We start from the raw sequence: 15734 nt of genomic DNA on the forward strand, positions 1-15734 counted from the left end.
AGAATAGATCAAGTGGGAGCAGATTTAAAGGATGTTGCTAAAATTCAAATGCATGATGGTGCCTTGTTCTGGGAAAATGTCAGTGAAGATAGAAATAGACAGATGCTTGATTGTTGATGATGAAGTTGAGAAAAAAGTCAAGGATGGAGCCTAGGTTTTGCCTTGAAGAATGGGTAGAATGGCAGGTCAGTAACTGAGGAAGGAAAAACTGAGAAACATTACAATGAATAGATGTTAAAATCTTGGACTCTGAGTCTGACCTGTGGTGGCGCAGTGGATAAAGCATCGACCTAGAAATGCTGAGGTCGCCGGTTCAAAACCCTGGGCTTGCCTGGTCAAAGCACATATGGGAGTTGATGCTTCCAGCTCCTCCCCACCTTCTCTCTCTGTCTTTCTCTCCCGCTGTCTCTCTCTCTCCCTTTCTCTTTCCTCTCTAAAATGAATAAAATAAAATTTAAAAAAAAATCTTGGACTCTGAAGTCAGACTTGATTTGCTTTGCCTCTTACTCGCTGCAGACTTTGACAAGTTTACTTAACCTCTCTGACTTTCAGTTTAGTTGTGTGTTTTTTTTATCTGTGGCAGAAAGTTAGATAATAGCTTCCATTTTTTTCTTTGAAGCAAGGGTAGGGTCAGAAGTTTGATGAGAATAAAGGAGGTCTGAAAACTGCTATAGAGAACTAGAGAGCCAAGGACTAAAATACGAAAGGATTCAGTAATCCTGGATATCGAGGATCTAGTTGAAGTTGAATATCAGAAATACACATGACAACAGGCTGAGCAGCTTGAGCTCAAGAGTTTAGGAATAGGCAGGGCCCATATGGTCAGTTGCATGCGTCTGTGCTGGATATTCTACTGTATTTGTGCAAAGAAAGGACAAAGGGATAAGGTTAAAGTGGCCGCCATAGCACTAAACAGGGTAGGGAAGGAAGTGAAGATTCAAGGACAGAGAGATATGGCAAAGGGGCCTAGATAGTCCCATGAGGTTAAATAATAGCTATAATGGGGGTAACTTAATAAAGAACTGGGAAGGTAGGAGATTAAAGACCATGAGTGAAACATTCTAATATAGGATTAGTTCTGAGTAATGGTAAGCATCAAGATGAAACTTAGCAGGTGGATAGCCAAAGTGGAATAAGATGAATGCCATTGAGGTAGTCAAAGAAGAGTTTAGATTTAAAATGGGATGATAATGTTTCTCTCATAGAGTTTATATTGAGGAAAAAATAATTATCTGTGAAAATACCCTACCAACTGGACCATACTTTATAAATAAAATTTGAATGTAAACTGTAATGAAAATGGTTAAGAGTATAAACTCAGACCTGACCTGTGGTCATATAGCGGATAAAGCATCGACCTGGAATGCTGAGGTGACTAGTTTGAAACTCTGAGCTTGCCAGGTCAAGGCACACAGAGAAGCAACTACTATGAGTTGGTGCTTCCTGCTCTTCCCTTCTCTGCTCCTGCCTTTCTCTCTCTCTGTCCTCTAAGATCAATAAATAAAATCTTAAGAAAAAAGAGAGTGTAAACTAAAAAAAATATTACTATTAAATTTCTTTAGTAAGACATAGCAAATATGTGTTTAGAAACAGTGAATCTCTTTATGTCTTTTAGTTACGACAAAGTAATTGGTCAAATCTTTTTTCCAACAAATCCTTTGTAATGTTAATTTATTGATGCCGTTTTTATGGCTAAGATTCTTCCTAATTTCAACTTTGTTTTCTGTTTTGGATTGAAATTCTTTTAGAGAAGTGAATATTTGGAAAAATTAGAAAAGAAATACAAACAGTCTGATTTTACTGTACTATAACCCTAATTTGAAGATACAGTGTATAATGGTAGAGTGACTTTGATGCTACAGACATAAACTGTGTAGATAAGTGTCTCAGAATCATTTATCAATTCACTTTGCAATGGTCTCTAAAATAGCCAGCAGTTCACTATTGAACAAACCTATATGTCCTTTTTGAAATATTCTATACCTTTTAAGTTCTGTATGTAGAAGTTAAAGACCAGTATTACATAATTTTGAATCATTATGCAGAATCAATAGATATCCAAGTTAAATTTAAGAAAAAGAATGCTAAATCCCACTCATCAAACAAAATGAACAGTTAGGAATTAGGGTCAGTATTCCTATCAACTAAGGCCAAGAATTGGCCTGGGCTGCAGCAGAATTAGTCAGGAGCAGAGGAAATCTGAGGCAGATGCCAAGCCAAGGCCAAGTATTGGATGTGGATTTTCCCTGAGGACCCAGAGCAGAGTATGCTCGCCAGTGGCTCGCCAGTGGAGGCATTCAAGAAGTTTTTCATATCCATTAATCTGCCATAAAATATAATCTGCATACATATAGCCTACCTATTTTCACATAAGAGTTTTAGAGTATTGTTGCGTTAACCATCAAGAATGATTTAATAAAAATGGGTCTAATCTCTGACAAAAGAGAACTTTTGCTAAGTTATTAGATTTCTGACTAGAAATGACCAAACCATTTTGTGCATTTCTCTACACCAAAATAGTGTCCTTAGTGAGACATATATTTCTATTTCACCTTTTTAACCTTATGTTTTTACCATTCTGCCCACAAATGTAATACTTTCCCCACTGTGGGCATAGAAATTGCTTTCCAATGCCAACAAAAATAATTATGTAACTATTACAGTTTTACCATGTAAATAAATGTTTTTACATTTGACCCTTTTTTAAAATAGATGTGTTAAACATTATTTTATGAAAATATTTTATTTTAAAAAACACTTAAAATTCTACTTTATTAGTGATCTAAATCTTAAATTATTGACATTTTGGTTCAAAATTTACTTAGACCTTAATGCATTCTAATTATAAATTATTTTTAACTGGGAAAAATGTGCAAGTTAAATCTATTAAGAAATTGGACATTTAATTATATAATCTGGGGACCATCAAACTTTAGCAAATTCACCAAAAGAGTAGGTCTCATCCTCTGGTCATTTTAAATCAGCTACAAAAAGAGACTTCGCATAATAGCTTCTGTGTCCCCTAGTTTGATGGCTAGGATTTTTAAAAATAAATTAAGTGTAGCCTAAGCTTATACTAAATGCTTTTGATAATTGGAAAGGTCAAAATCAGACATCATAGAACAGACATTTCACAAAAGAATGAATTCCATTGGCTAAAAAATACATTTTAAAGTCTAGCCACACCACTAAGTTTTAAAAAGAGTATTAAACAGCAAACAAGAAACTGATTTTCTCTATCAAGCTGACAAAGGTTTTTATCATCATCCCAACTGTTAATGATTTTTTTTACGAAAATGAGCACTCTCATACACTGAAGGTGGAAATATAAGTTGGTAGAGCTCCTGGAGAGGCAATATGTGTCAGAAACCTTGAAAACATGCATATTTTTTAAAAATTGAATTTATTGGGGTGACACTGGTTAACACCTGGTTAAAGAGGTTATAGTCGATCTCTGTATATTATATTCTCTGATCCTATAGTACTATTTTTTAGCGATTTATCCTGAGCAAGTAAAAATGTGCAAAACAAATGTACACACACACACACACAATTAATTGAGATATAGTTGACATGGAACATTATATTGTTTTTAGGTGTACAACATCTACTGCTCACAAAAATTAGGGGATATTTCAAAATGAATATGAAGGGATAAAAAAAGGAAGCATTTGATTTTTTTATTAAACAAGAACATCAGAAAAGCAAGTGATAAGTCAAAGAAACTTGTTTGGTTATGCAAGTGAAATGCAAAACCAACTTTTATTTCATTGGTGAAAATGCACTATACAAAAGGCAGAAAGTACTGGAGTATCTGCACGTTTCCTGGTCCCCTAATTTTTGTGAGCAATGTAATTATTTGATATATGTATATAATACAAAATGATCACCACATTAAGTTTAGTTAACAACCATCACCACACATAGTTACAAATTTTTTATCCTATGATGAGAGTTTTAAGATCTACTCTCTTCGCAGCCTTCATATATGCAGTACAGAATTGTTAACTATAGTCTCCGTGCTGTACATCATCTCCCCAGGACTTGTGTATCGTATAACTGGAAGTTTGTACCTTTGTATCGCTTCTCCCATTTTGCCCATCCTCTACACCCAGCCTCTGGCAACCACCAATCTGTTCTCTGTATTCCTCAGTTCAGCTTTTTGTTTTTGTTTCAAAGTATAAGTGAGATCATGTAGCATTTGTGTTTCTCTGACTTATTTCACTTACTATAATGTCGCCAAGGTTCATCCCTGTTGTCACAATTTGTAAGATTTCTATCTTTTATGGCTGAATAATATTCCATTGTCACATATCACAGTTTCTTTATCCATCAGTGGGCACTCTGGTTGTGTTTCTGTCTTGACAATTGTAATAATGCTGCAGTGAACATGGAGGTGGCAGATATTTATTTGAGACAGTGATTTGATTTTCTTCAGATAAATATCCAGAAGTGGACATCCTGCAATGTTTTGAGGAACCTCTGTACTATTTTCCATAGTGGTTCTACCAATAGTACACAAAGGTTCCCTTTTCTTTATATCCATGCCAACACTTGTAATGTTATTTTTGATACAAAAAATCATAATAATCTAAATATCTAGAAATAGAGGTTTGGTTAAATAAATTATCACATAACTATACTATAGACTATTATAACTATACAAAATATCTTAAAATATATTATTGACATGGTAAAATAGTCATAAGATATTTTAAAGTGATGAAAATATGTTCAAATAGTAAGCATGGCATGAGACATTTTTATGAATTAAAATTTTCTTAAAATTGCATGTGTTAGGTACAGAAAAAAAAATTGTAAGAATATGCATCAAAGATTTTGGTGACCATCTAATTTGGTTATATACCATACCACCAGCCTCAAAATTTGCAAATCAATTCTCTCACTGCTCTCTGAATTTAGAATCTTTCAACAACCATCTTTTAACTATAATAAATTATGATATATAGTTATATATGTATCTGTAGTTACTATGAATAGTAGTATGCCATCACATGCTATATGGCGTCATCCCGACACTTCTCTAGCTTCCTTTGTCTTTGCATTCTAATCAGCTGTTTTTGCCTCAGCATTACTGTGATACCTACAGTTTCACATATATTCTAGGGGCCCTTTACTTTTACATTTTGAGAGGCTCGGTATACAAATGGAACTTGTATTCTACATTTTTACCATAAGTTGACTTGGTTGAGCTACTTCCTTAAGGAATCTTCCCTGTCAGTCCACTTCTTTTCTCTTAACACTGTTCAGATTCATAGAAAAGATCTCCCCAATTTCTCTTCTGATATTAACTTTCTGCTGGAATAGCTTTCCACCAGGGTTCTCTGAGCCAAATAGGAGAAAAATGGGACGAGTCTCCATATTGACTATGTAATCTTCTTGTTTACAAGTATGTCATTCTTGCACCCAGTCATTCCTGGTATTTTACAGTACAGAGACCCTCTCTAAAAAATGAACTTCTAGTTTTTTCTCAACCTCTATAGCATGGGAGGGTCAATGTTCTGCAAGAAGGAGAGGAAAGAGTGAATCTGGGTTCTGAGCACTTCTTAACAGATTTTTGACTAGCCTCTTGTTTTTAGCCTCTTCTTCATCCTCATTTCCAGAGGTAGTTGGTACCTCCTGTACCTAGGCCTTTTGAGATTTTTGCTATATCATTCTGATTGTTTCTTAAAATTCCCCATGGCTGGCCAAGAATTCAGCTTTCAAGTCTACTAAGTCAGTTGCCATTTGCCCATCTGCCTTCCAGCTTCTAAAATTTTATTACTATCCTTTTCTCTGGTCTCCTTGATTAAAAACAAAGACAAAACAAGCCAGACCTGTAGGTGGCACAGTTGATGAAACATTGGACTGGGATGTGGAGAAACCAGATTCCAAACACCGAGATTGCTGGCTTGAGCGTGGGCTCATCCAGCTTGAGCACAGGCTCACCAGCTTAATTATGGGGTCGCTGGCTTGAGTGTGGGATCATAGACATGACCTCATGGTCGCTGGCTTGAGCCCAAAGGTCACTGGCTTGAAGCCCAAGGTCACTGGCTTGAGACCAAGGTCGCTGGCTTGAACAAGCGACCTTCGCTCTGCTGTAGCCCTGCTGATCAAGGCACATATGAGAAAGCAATCAATGAACAACTAAGGGCCCATAATGAAGAATTGAATTTTCTCATCTCTCTTCCTTCCTGTCTATCTGTCCCTATCTGTCGCTCTCTCTGACTCTCTCCGTCTCTGTCTAAAACAAACAAACAAAAAGCTCCTTTCTGTTGTTTTTTTAAATTTTATTAATTTTAATTTATTGTGTTAACATGGATTGAAGTGTTGCACTGAACATAACACCCTCACCCCCCATCCCCATGTCCCCATCCACACCTTTTTTGCCCTCTCTCCCTAACTCCCTTTCCCTGTGCAAAGCTTTTTAGTTTGATATGGTCTTATTTGTTTATTTTGTCCTTTATTTCACCCACCCAAGGCGATATATCAGCAAAAATATATCCGAGAGATATCTGAGAGTTTACTGCCTATGTTTTCTTCTAAGATGTTTATGGTTTCATGACTTACATTTAAGTCTTTTATCCATTTTGAGTTTATTTTTGTGAATGGTGTAAGTTGGTGGTCTAGTTTCATTTTTTTGTATGTACCTGTCCAATTTTCCCAACATCATTTATTAAAGAGACTGTCTTTACTCCATTGTATGCTCTTACTTCCTTTGTCAAATAACAATTGACCATAAAGGCGTGTGTTTATTTCTAGGTTCTCTGTTCTGTTCCATTGATCTGTATACCTGTTCTTAAGCCAGGACCATGATCTTTTGAGTACAATGGCCTTGTAGAATAACTTGATATTAGGAAGTGTGATACCTTCCACTTTATTCTTCATTTTCAGGATTGCTGAGGATATTCATGTTTTTTTTTGGTTTCATATAAATTTTTGTTCTGTATCTTTGAAATTTGCCATTGGTATTTTGATAGGAATTGCATTGAATTTATAGATTGCTTTGTGTAATATAGACATTTTAATGATGTTTATTCTTCCTATCCACGAACAGGGTATATGCTTCCACTTGATTCTATCTTCCTTGATTTCTTTTATCAATGTTTTATAATTTTCCGAGGAAAGACTTTTACCTCCTTGGTTAAATTTACTCCTAGGTATTTTATTTTTTTATTGCAATAATGAAGTGGACTGTCCTTAATTTCTCTTTCAGACTGTTTATTGTTAGTGTATAAAAATGTCAATGATTTCTGAATATTAATTTTATATTCTGCCACCTTGCCAAATTCATTTATGAGGTCTACAGATTTTTTGGCTGAGACTAGGGTTTTCTATGTACAGTTTCATGTCATCAAAGAATGATAGTTTTACTTCTCCTTTCCAATTTGGATGCCTTTTATTTCTTCTTCTTGTCTGATTGCTTTGGCTAGGACTTCCAGTACAGTGTTGAATAAGAGTGGTGAAAGTGGGCACACCTGCCTTGTTCCTGATCTTAAGGGGATTGCTTTTAACTTTTTCCCATTGAATATGATGTTGGCTGTTGGTTTGTCATAGATGGCCTTTATCATGCTGAGGTATGTTCCTTGTATTCCTACTTTGCTGAGAATTTTGATCATAAATGGGTGCTGGATTTTATCAAATGCTTTTTCTGCTTCTATTGATATAATCATGTGATTTTTATCCTTCTTTTTGCTTATGTGATGAATCACATTGATTGATTTGCAAATAATGTACCAGCCTTGCTTCCCCAGAATAAATCCCACTTGATCATGATGTATGACTTTTTTTTTTTTTTTGTATTTTTCTGAAGCTGGAAACGGGGAGAGACAGTCAGACAGACTCCCGCATGCACCGACCGGGATCCACCTGGCACACCCACCAGGGGTGGCGCTCTGCCCACCAGGGGGCGATGCTCTGCCCCTCCGGGGCGTCGCTCTGTTGTGACCAGAGCCACTCTAGCGCCTGGGGCAGAGGCCAAGGAGCCATCCCCAGCGCCTGGGACATCCTTGCTCCAATGGAGCCTTGGCTGCGGGAGGGGAAGAGAGAGACAGAGAGGAAGGAGGGGGTGGGGGTGGAGAAGCAAATGGGTGCTTCCCCTATGTGCCCTGGCCGGGAATCAAACCCGGGTCCCCCGCACGCCAGGCCGACGCTCTACCGCTGAGCCAACCGGCCAGGGCCAATGTATGATTTTTTAAATGTATTTCTGGATCCAGTTTGCTAATATTTTGTTGAGAATTTTAGCATCTAAGTTCATCAGGAATATAGGCCTATAGTTTTCTTTCTTTGTAGTATCTTTAACTGGTTTTGGAATGAGGATAAGCTTACCTCATAAAAGGAAATTTGGAAGTCTTCCCTCCTCTTGAATTTTTTGAAATAGCTTGAGAAGGATAGGTGTTAGTTCTTCTTTGAATGTTTGGTAAAATTGGCCTGTGAAGTTATTCAGTACAGGACTTTTGTTTGCTGGGAGTATTTTGATAACTGTTTCAATTTCATTTGTTGTAATCCATCAGTTTAGATTTTCTGATTCTTCCAGATTGAGTTTTGGAAGATTGTATGTTTCTAGGAATTTATCCATTTCACCTAGGTTGTCCAATTTTTTGGCATATAGATCTTCATAGTATTTTTTTATACTTCTGCAGTATGAGTTGTTACTTCTCCACTTTCGTTTCTAATTTTATTTACTTGAGTTCTTTGTCTTTTTCTCTTCTTGAGTATGGTTAAAGGTTCCTCAATCTTGTTTACCTTTTTAAAGACCTAGCTCTTGTTTTCATTGATATTTTGTATTATTTTTTAGCCTCTATGTCATTTATTTCACCTCTGATCTTTATTATTTTCTTCCTTCTACTTCCTCTGGGCTTTATTTGTTGTTCTTTTTCTAGTTCATTTACATGCAGGGTTAAGTTATTTATTTGAGCTTTTTCTTGTTCTTAAGGTATGCCTGTAATGCTATGAACTTCCCTCTCAGGACTGCTTTTGCAGTCTCCCATAAATTTTGAGTTTTGTATGTTCATTTTCATTTGTTTAAAGGAAATTTTTTTTTTTTTTCATTTTTCTGAAGCTGGAAACAGGGAGAGACAGTCAGACAGACTCCCGCATGCGCCCGACCGGGATCTACCCGGCACGCCCACCAGGGGCGACGCTCTGCCCCCCAGGGGGCGATGCTCTGCCCATCCTGGGCGTCGCCATATTGCGACCAGAGCCACTCTAGCGCCTGAGGCAGAGGCCACAGAGCCATCCCCAGCGCCCGGGCCATCTTTGCTCCAATGGAGCCTCGGCTGCGGGAGGGGAAGAGAGAGACAGAGAGGAAAGCGCAGCGGAGGGGTGGAGAAACAAATGGGCGCTTCTCCTATGTGCCCTGGCCAGGAATCGAACCCGGGTCCTCCGCACGCTAGGCCGACGCTCTACCGCTGAGCCAACCAGCCAGGGCTTAAAGGAAATTTTTGATTGATTCTTTGATCTCGTTACTAACCCATTTGTTATTTAATAACATGCTATTTAGCCTTTAAATATATTAATGTATTTCTTTTTTTTATTGTAGTTGATTTCTAATTTTATGCCATTATGATCAGAGAAGATGCTTGATATGATTTCAGTCTTCTTAAATTTATTGAGACTCATTTTGTGTTTTAACATGTGCTCTATCCTAGAGAATGTACCATGATCACTTGAAAAGAATGTATATTCTGCTGCTTTGGGGTGAAAGGTTCTGAAAATGTCAGTTAAATCCAGTTGATCAAGTTTGTCATTTAACGCTGCTGTTTCTTTGTTAATTTTCTGTCTGGAGGATCTATCCATTGATGTTAGTGGGGTATTGAAATCCCCTATTATTATAGTATTGCTGTTGATCTCACCCTTTATATCCATGATGGTGAACTTTTTTATAAAAACTGCCTATTTTTGCAGTGCTGGTCAACCTGGTCCCTTCCTCCCACTAGTGGGTGTTCCATCTTTCATTGTGGGCCAATCGTGGTGCCGTTTGCTTGCTCCGCTACTGCCCACCATGAAAGCCAGAATGCCCACTAGTGGGCGGGAGGGACCAGGTTGACCAACACTGCAAAAGTGGGTGGTTTTTATAAAAAGGTTCGCCATCACAGCTTTATATCCATCCAAATGTGCTTTATATATTTAGGTGCCCCTATATTAGGCATGTAAATATTTACAATGGTTATATCCTCCTTTTGGATTGCTCCATTTATCATTATGTAGTGACCTTCTTTATCCCTTACTATAGCCTTTGTTTTAAAGGCTATTTTGTCAGATACAAGTATTGCTACTCCAGCTTTTTTTCATATCCATTTATGTGAAATATTATTTTCCATCCCTTCACTTTCAGTCTATGTGTATCTTTTTTTCTGAGGTGGTTCTCTTGTAGATAGCATATGTATGGGTCCTGTTTTCTTATCCATGAAGCTACCTGTGTTTTGATTGGAGCATTTAATCCATTTACATTTAAGGTTATTATTGACATGTACTTAATTATTGCCCTTTTATTCTTTAAATATAGATTCCTCTTTTTCTTGATTTTTTTTGTTTACCTTTTCTCTTTTTACAGCAGGTCCCTTAACATTTCTTGCAGTACTGGTTTGATTGTAATGAATTCCTTGAGTCTTTTTTTGTCTGGGATTCTTTTTATTTATTCTTTAATTTTAAATGATAGCCTTGCTGGATAAAGTAGTCTTGGTTGTAGGTTCTTGTTTTGCATCACTTTAAATATTTCTTACCAATCTCTTCTGGCCTCAAGTATTTCTGTAGAGAAGTCCAATGTCATCCTTATGGGGGTTCCTCTGTAGGTAATTAACTGCTTTTCTCTTGAAGCTTTTAGTATTCTTTGTCTCTTAATTTTGGCATTTTAATTAAGATGTGTCTTGGTGTAGGCCTCCTTGGGTTCCTCTTTAATGGGACTCTTCTGTGCTTCTTGAACTTGTGTGACTTTTTCCTTCAACAATTTAGGGAAATTTTCAGCTATGATTTCTTCAAATAGATTCTCTATCCCTTGTTCATTCTCTTCTCCTTATGGAACCCCTATGATGCAGATGTTGTTTCTTTTAATATTGTCACGGAGCTCTCTTGGAATTTCCTCAGTCTTTTTGAACTTCTTTTCATTTTGCTGCTCTGCTTTCGTGCTTTCATTTATCTTGTCCTCTAAATCGCTGATTCCACCCTCTGCTTCATCCAGCCTGCTGTTAATTCCTTCTAGTGCAGTCTTCATTTCTGATATTATATTTGTCATTTCTGACTCATTCTTTTTTATGATTTCAATGTTCTTTTTGATGCTTGCTATCTCTTTATTTAGGTGCTCATTATGTCCATTCATTGTTGCTCTAAGATTCTTGAGCATCCTAAAAATTATTTTTTTTAAGATTTTATTTATTGATTTTAAGGGTAAGGATGGAGGAGTGGGAAGCATCAACTTATAGTACTTGCTTCTTGTATGTGCCTTGATTAGGCAAGCCCTGGGATTTGAACTGGTGACCACAGTATTCCAGGTTGAGGCTTTATCCACTGTGAAAACCATTATTTTAAAATCTGCATCTGGTAGTTTGGTTATTTCCATTTCATTTAATTCTTTATTTGTGGATTTCTCTTGCTGATTTATTTGGGTCACATTTCTTTGTCTACCCTTTTTATCTGTGTATAGACTCTTCCTTTAGGTGTACTGTTTATGTAGTTAGCTGAGTCTAGGGTTGGTGCTATCTGCCACCAGCCTCCAGTTGTGTTGGTTGTAGATCTTCTTGGGTTGGTTTCAGCTATTGTTTGTAACCCGATATGGTTACAAACTACTTGTGTGGAGCTACTGCTCTTTTTGCCGTTTGTGTCTGTGTTTTCTGTGCTTGGGTAGTGTGGAGGGACTAACCTGTGTATAAGAATCAGCTTTCTCCTGCTTAGAGCTGACACCAGCTCTGTGAAAGCTCCAAGCTCTGTAAGATTTTCCTCCACTTTTCAGCTGTTCCACCTCCTTTAGCAGCTGCCTGGTGTTCCCAGAGTCTTCTGTAGGAAGACTGAAGTGTGGGCTCAAACTGGCTCCACCCAACCAACCCCTCTACAGGTTAGAAGCTTGTTGGGTTAGGGCTGATGAGGTTGGGAATACGTTATTGGCACCCCCTACTTCAGGGGGTATTTTGGGCAGTAAATCACTCAGTACAGGGATTGTACTGAGCCTAATCCCTCAGTCACTTCTGGATACTCAAATTTTATTTCTCCCCAACAAGGTGAGCAGCAGCTGGTTCAGATTGGGGCCAACAGTCCCCTCTGCCGAAGTTTTACAGCTGGTGAAGCCCTGGTCTCAAGGAGAAAGACTGAGAGAGTCTTCTCCTGGGGCTTACTATCCCCCCCCCACCAGAAATTGGCTAAGCCCCTTGACCAGATCCAACAATAGGCTTACAGGGACCCACACTTTGAATGTACATTCTCCATGGCTCTCCTCATTCCCCCTGTGCAATATAGCTTAGCAGGGCAGGATATCCAGCACCCTGGCTGGCTGGCTGTGGAGCTCCACCCTATCCAATGCACATGAGCCGCTGTGATGATGCTGATCACAGAGAGCAGAACTCACCTCAGCTTGGCCAGGTGTGAGGAGCCCTTCCTTAGGATACCACTCTGGCAAGGGTTGTTAGGTCCTGAACTGATGCTCTCCACAGCTGGCCACTAGATGTGCCATCTCTGAGCCTCCCTGGCAGGAACCTGGCAAAGACCAGTGGGAGACACTGCCTGTAACTGGCCCTCAGAAATTTTCTTGGAGCTACAAGCAATTCAGAGTTTGTAGCTGCCTCTGTTGGGCCCAGGTGCACATGGAAATACCACCTGCACACCTAGGCTGGCTTTTACCCACTCTGGGCCTGGGGAATAGTCCACTTAAAAGTTCAAGGTTTCCTGAATCCATTCTTCTGCAGCTTCTGTCTGCTGGCTGCTTGTTGGGCTTGGCTGCTGAATAAACCTCTGCTAGAGCCTGCAGTATTTCAGGGATTAGGAAGGTTGGTGGGTGTGGCTCTTCCCCTGGGCCCCAGGTGTCAGTCTGTCCAGAATTTTTTCACAGACTTCAGTAGGGTGTGGCCCCAGGAGTCTGGTGGGTGTGGCCTCTGGGACCCAGAGGGGTGGTCTGCCCACTGTCTGGACAGTTTCAACTGAGTCTCCTGTGAGGTGGAAGCACCAGTCCTAGACTTGGGAGCATGTAGGGAACATTCTGATCTCAACACCAGAAAATGGAATCACGTTGCGCCCCTGCTTCCTGGCCTCTCAGAATGACCCTTCGCCCTGACTGTAGTAGGAGAGACTCCCAAGGGCGGAGCAGTTGCTTTTCTCCAGGCTGATGCCACTCAGAGGGGACACTCTGCCCAAGAAAGATGGCGACTGCTGTACTGAAGAATGACTTGGCACAGGGGTTCTGGTGGCTGTCCTCCACAGTGTCTCTCCCTGGGCCTCCAACTTTATACTTTCTTCACGTAACTCCAGTCCTCTCAGCGCTCTCTTTACCAGAGCCCTGGGTAAGGGGCTGTGAATGAAATTTTCTGCTCTGGCCCTTTCAGATGGCGTCTGTGTCTTAGCTCTGTCTCTTTCTCGCAGACAAAAACCCTGCCCTTTTCACCGCCAAATGCTGTCTGGGTGCTCTTCTAGGCTCCAGGGCTCTAGGTTGGAGCTCTGTCCTGGGGCCGAGCACCCACGTCTCTCAGGGCCCCTCAGCCACTGCTCGCTCCTGGGAGTGGGGCAGCCCTTTCCACATCTCCACCCTTCCTACCAGTCTCGGTATGGCTCCTTCTGTGATGCTTGGTTATAGACTCCTCTTCCTTTAGTCCAAAGTTGGTTTTTCAAGTTAATTGTTCTTAAATTAAGCTGTAATCCAATTTGGTTTTGGGATGTTCAGTTGAAACGTCCGCCAACTCCATCGCCATCTTGGAATCTCTCTCATTTCTGTTGTTTTAATCGAGTTTGTTGAGGATAAAGAAAACTATATTTTGTATTCAGTCTCTCTTTTTTACCATTCATGCCTACCTCCACATCTTTGCACATGCTTTTCCTGTATAGTATATCCTCCTGTCTGAGGTCTTAGTTCTCTCTCACTAATCCTTCAATACTTTGCTCAGGTAGTATGTCCTGCAAATGCCTTGGCCCAGCCTAAACAAATTCACTCTTCCTCCCCATGCTTCTAGTCCTTGCACTTTACCTGATCTATGTATTTAGTAGCACATGAGGATTCCAATGATTAGATTCCATGTCAGTCTCCATTAGTAGTGATATATATAGTAATTAAAATTAGACTAATAAATTATGCTATAAGTAGAAAAACCATTCTTTTATAAAAGGTAAGACTGACATTTAGTAACCATAGCAAAAGCACAGCATATCTCACTGGTGGCTTGTTTTAATTTTAAAGTTGTGTTATACACAAATACAAATAAAAGGTTCTAAAATTTTAAGAAAATTGAAACTTCAGTAACTTACTAACAATGTTAAATACTAAATATTCTTTAAAACATAGTGATAGTACAAAAATAAACATTAGCTTCTCTTTCCCTGATTGACTAAAAGTTTAGTTGTCCATCTCAAAACAAAAGTTATTTTGGAACAATTCACTGTGAAAACTCATATTATTCTGCAATATCAACTTGCTTCATTTACTTTAACCACAGTGAAATTTAAATTAAGGTTGTAGCAGGAGGTCAGACCAGGCTATGCACAAAAATCATATTCAAGTATCTTTTTGGTAGTGTTAAATATATCTTTCTGACTTTATTCTACAATTCTGTGAAGCAACATTTAGGTGTTTCATTATGTCCTCAGGAAATAGAATCTATATTTAAATATAAGGCCCTGATGATATCCAGAGTAGATAGAGACTTATTATTGTCTTAATTGGAATAATACGTGTGAACTGGAAACATTTTGAGTTAAAATACAGAATAATGTAGCATAGCCATCTAAAACTAAGTCACCACATTATAGTTAGGAACTTTAGGAATATTTTATCATCCGTTAAATGCACAGTTTTATTTAAAACCAAAACAATAATACAAATACAGAGATTGTTGATGATACTCCAACTTTGATTCTTCAACTGGTTAAGTCTTGTGGTGCTGGTAGAATCTGTAGAGACCCTTAAAATGATAAAATGTCAGAGTTAGAAGGGAACTTAAAGTCCCTCAAATCCAAATTTCAGGCCAACTTACTTCAAAAGAGCCTGAGGTAGACACAGCTTGAGATACTGTTTGAGAATAAGTACTTATCCAGTAACTAGATATCTATATTTCTCTAATTAAAATTCTCTTTTTCATGTATTTTTCTATTTTTTATGTATTTAACAATTCCAGTAAATATTTGTAATTGTATGTGACAATTGCCATTCTAACACTGTCATGGTATCTTTCCTACACAGATCAGCTATATTTTTAAACAAACTTTCATTTTAAATAATCTATAGAAGAATAGCCTTTGTATAAAGAATGACTTACCATAGTTCATAATTTATTGCAGTGGTGACTCAAAATTACAAGCATTTTATTTTTGTGATCCACATTATGGTTAAAAAAACAAAAACATGCAAGAGACATACAGTTCTTCAATAATTATGATAATCATTTATTTTGTCTTATTTATGACTACAAAGTTCTATAAGAAAGAAACAACCAAAAGATTGAAAAGAACAAATATACTGATGGTGAAATGTTTTATATATTTTTTTGTTCTTGGCATACATAACACTTCCTCACTGTGTCATTCATCAGAACCTATTTTAATCT

At 38.2% G+C, this 15734-nt stretch overlaps 1 protein-coding gene across 1 annotated transcript in view; it reads left to right on the plus strand.

Annotated features, from left to right (window-relative positions):
- ME1 (malic enzyme 1) overlaps positions 1-15734 on the plus strand; it is a 197732-nt gene that overhangs the window by 144787 nt on the left and 37211 nt on the right. The window lies entirely within an intron of this gene.

This window comes from Saccopteryx leptura, chromosome 1 (genome assembly GCF_036850995.1).
Source record: "Saccopteryx leptura isolate mSacLep1 chromosome 1, mSacLep1_pri_phased_curated, whole genome shotgun sequence".
Classification (NCBI taxonomy): Eukaryota; Metazoa; Chordata; class Mammalia; order Chiroptera; family Emballonuridae; genus Saccopteryx; species Saccopteryx leptura.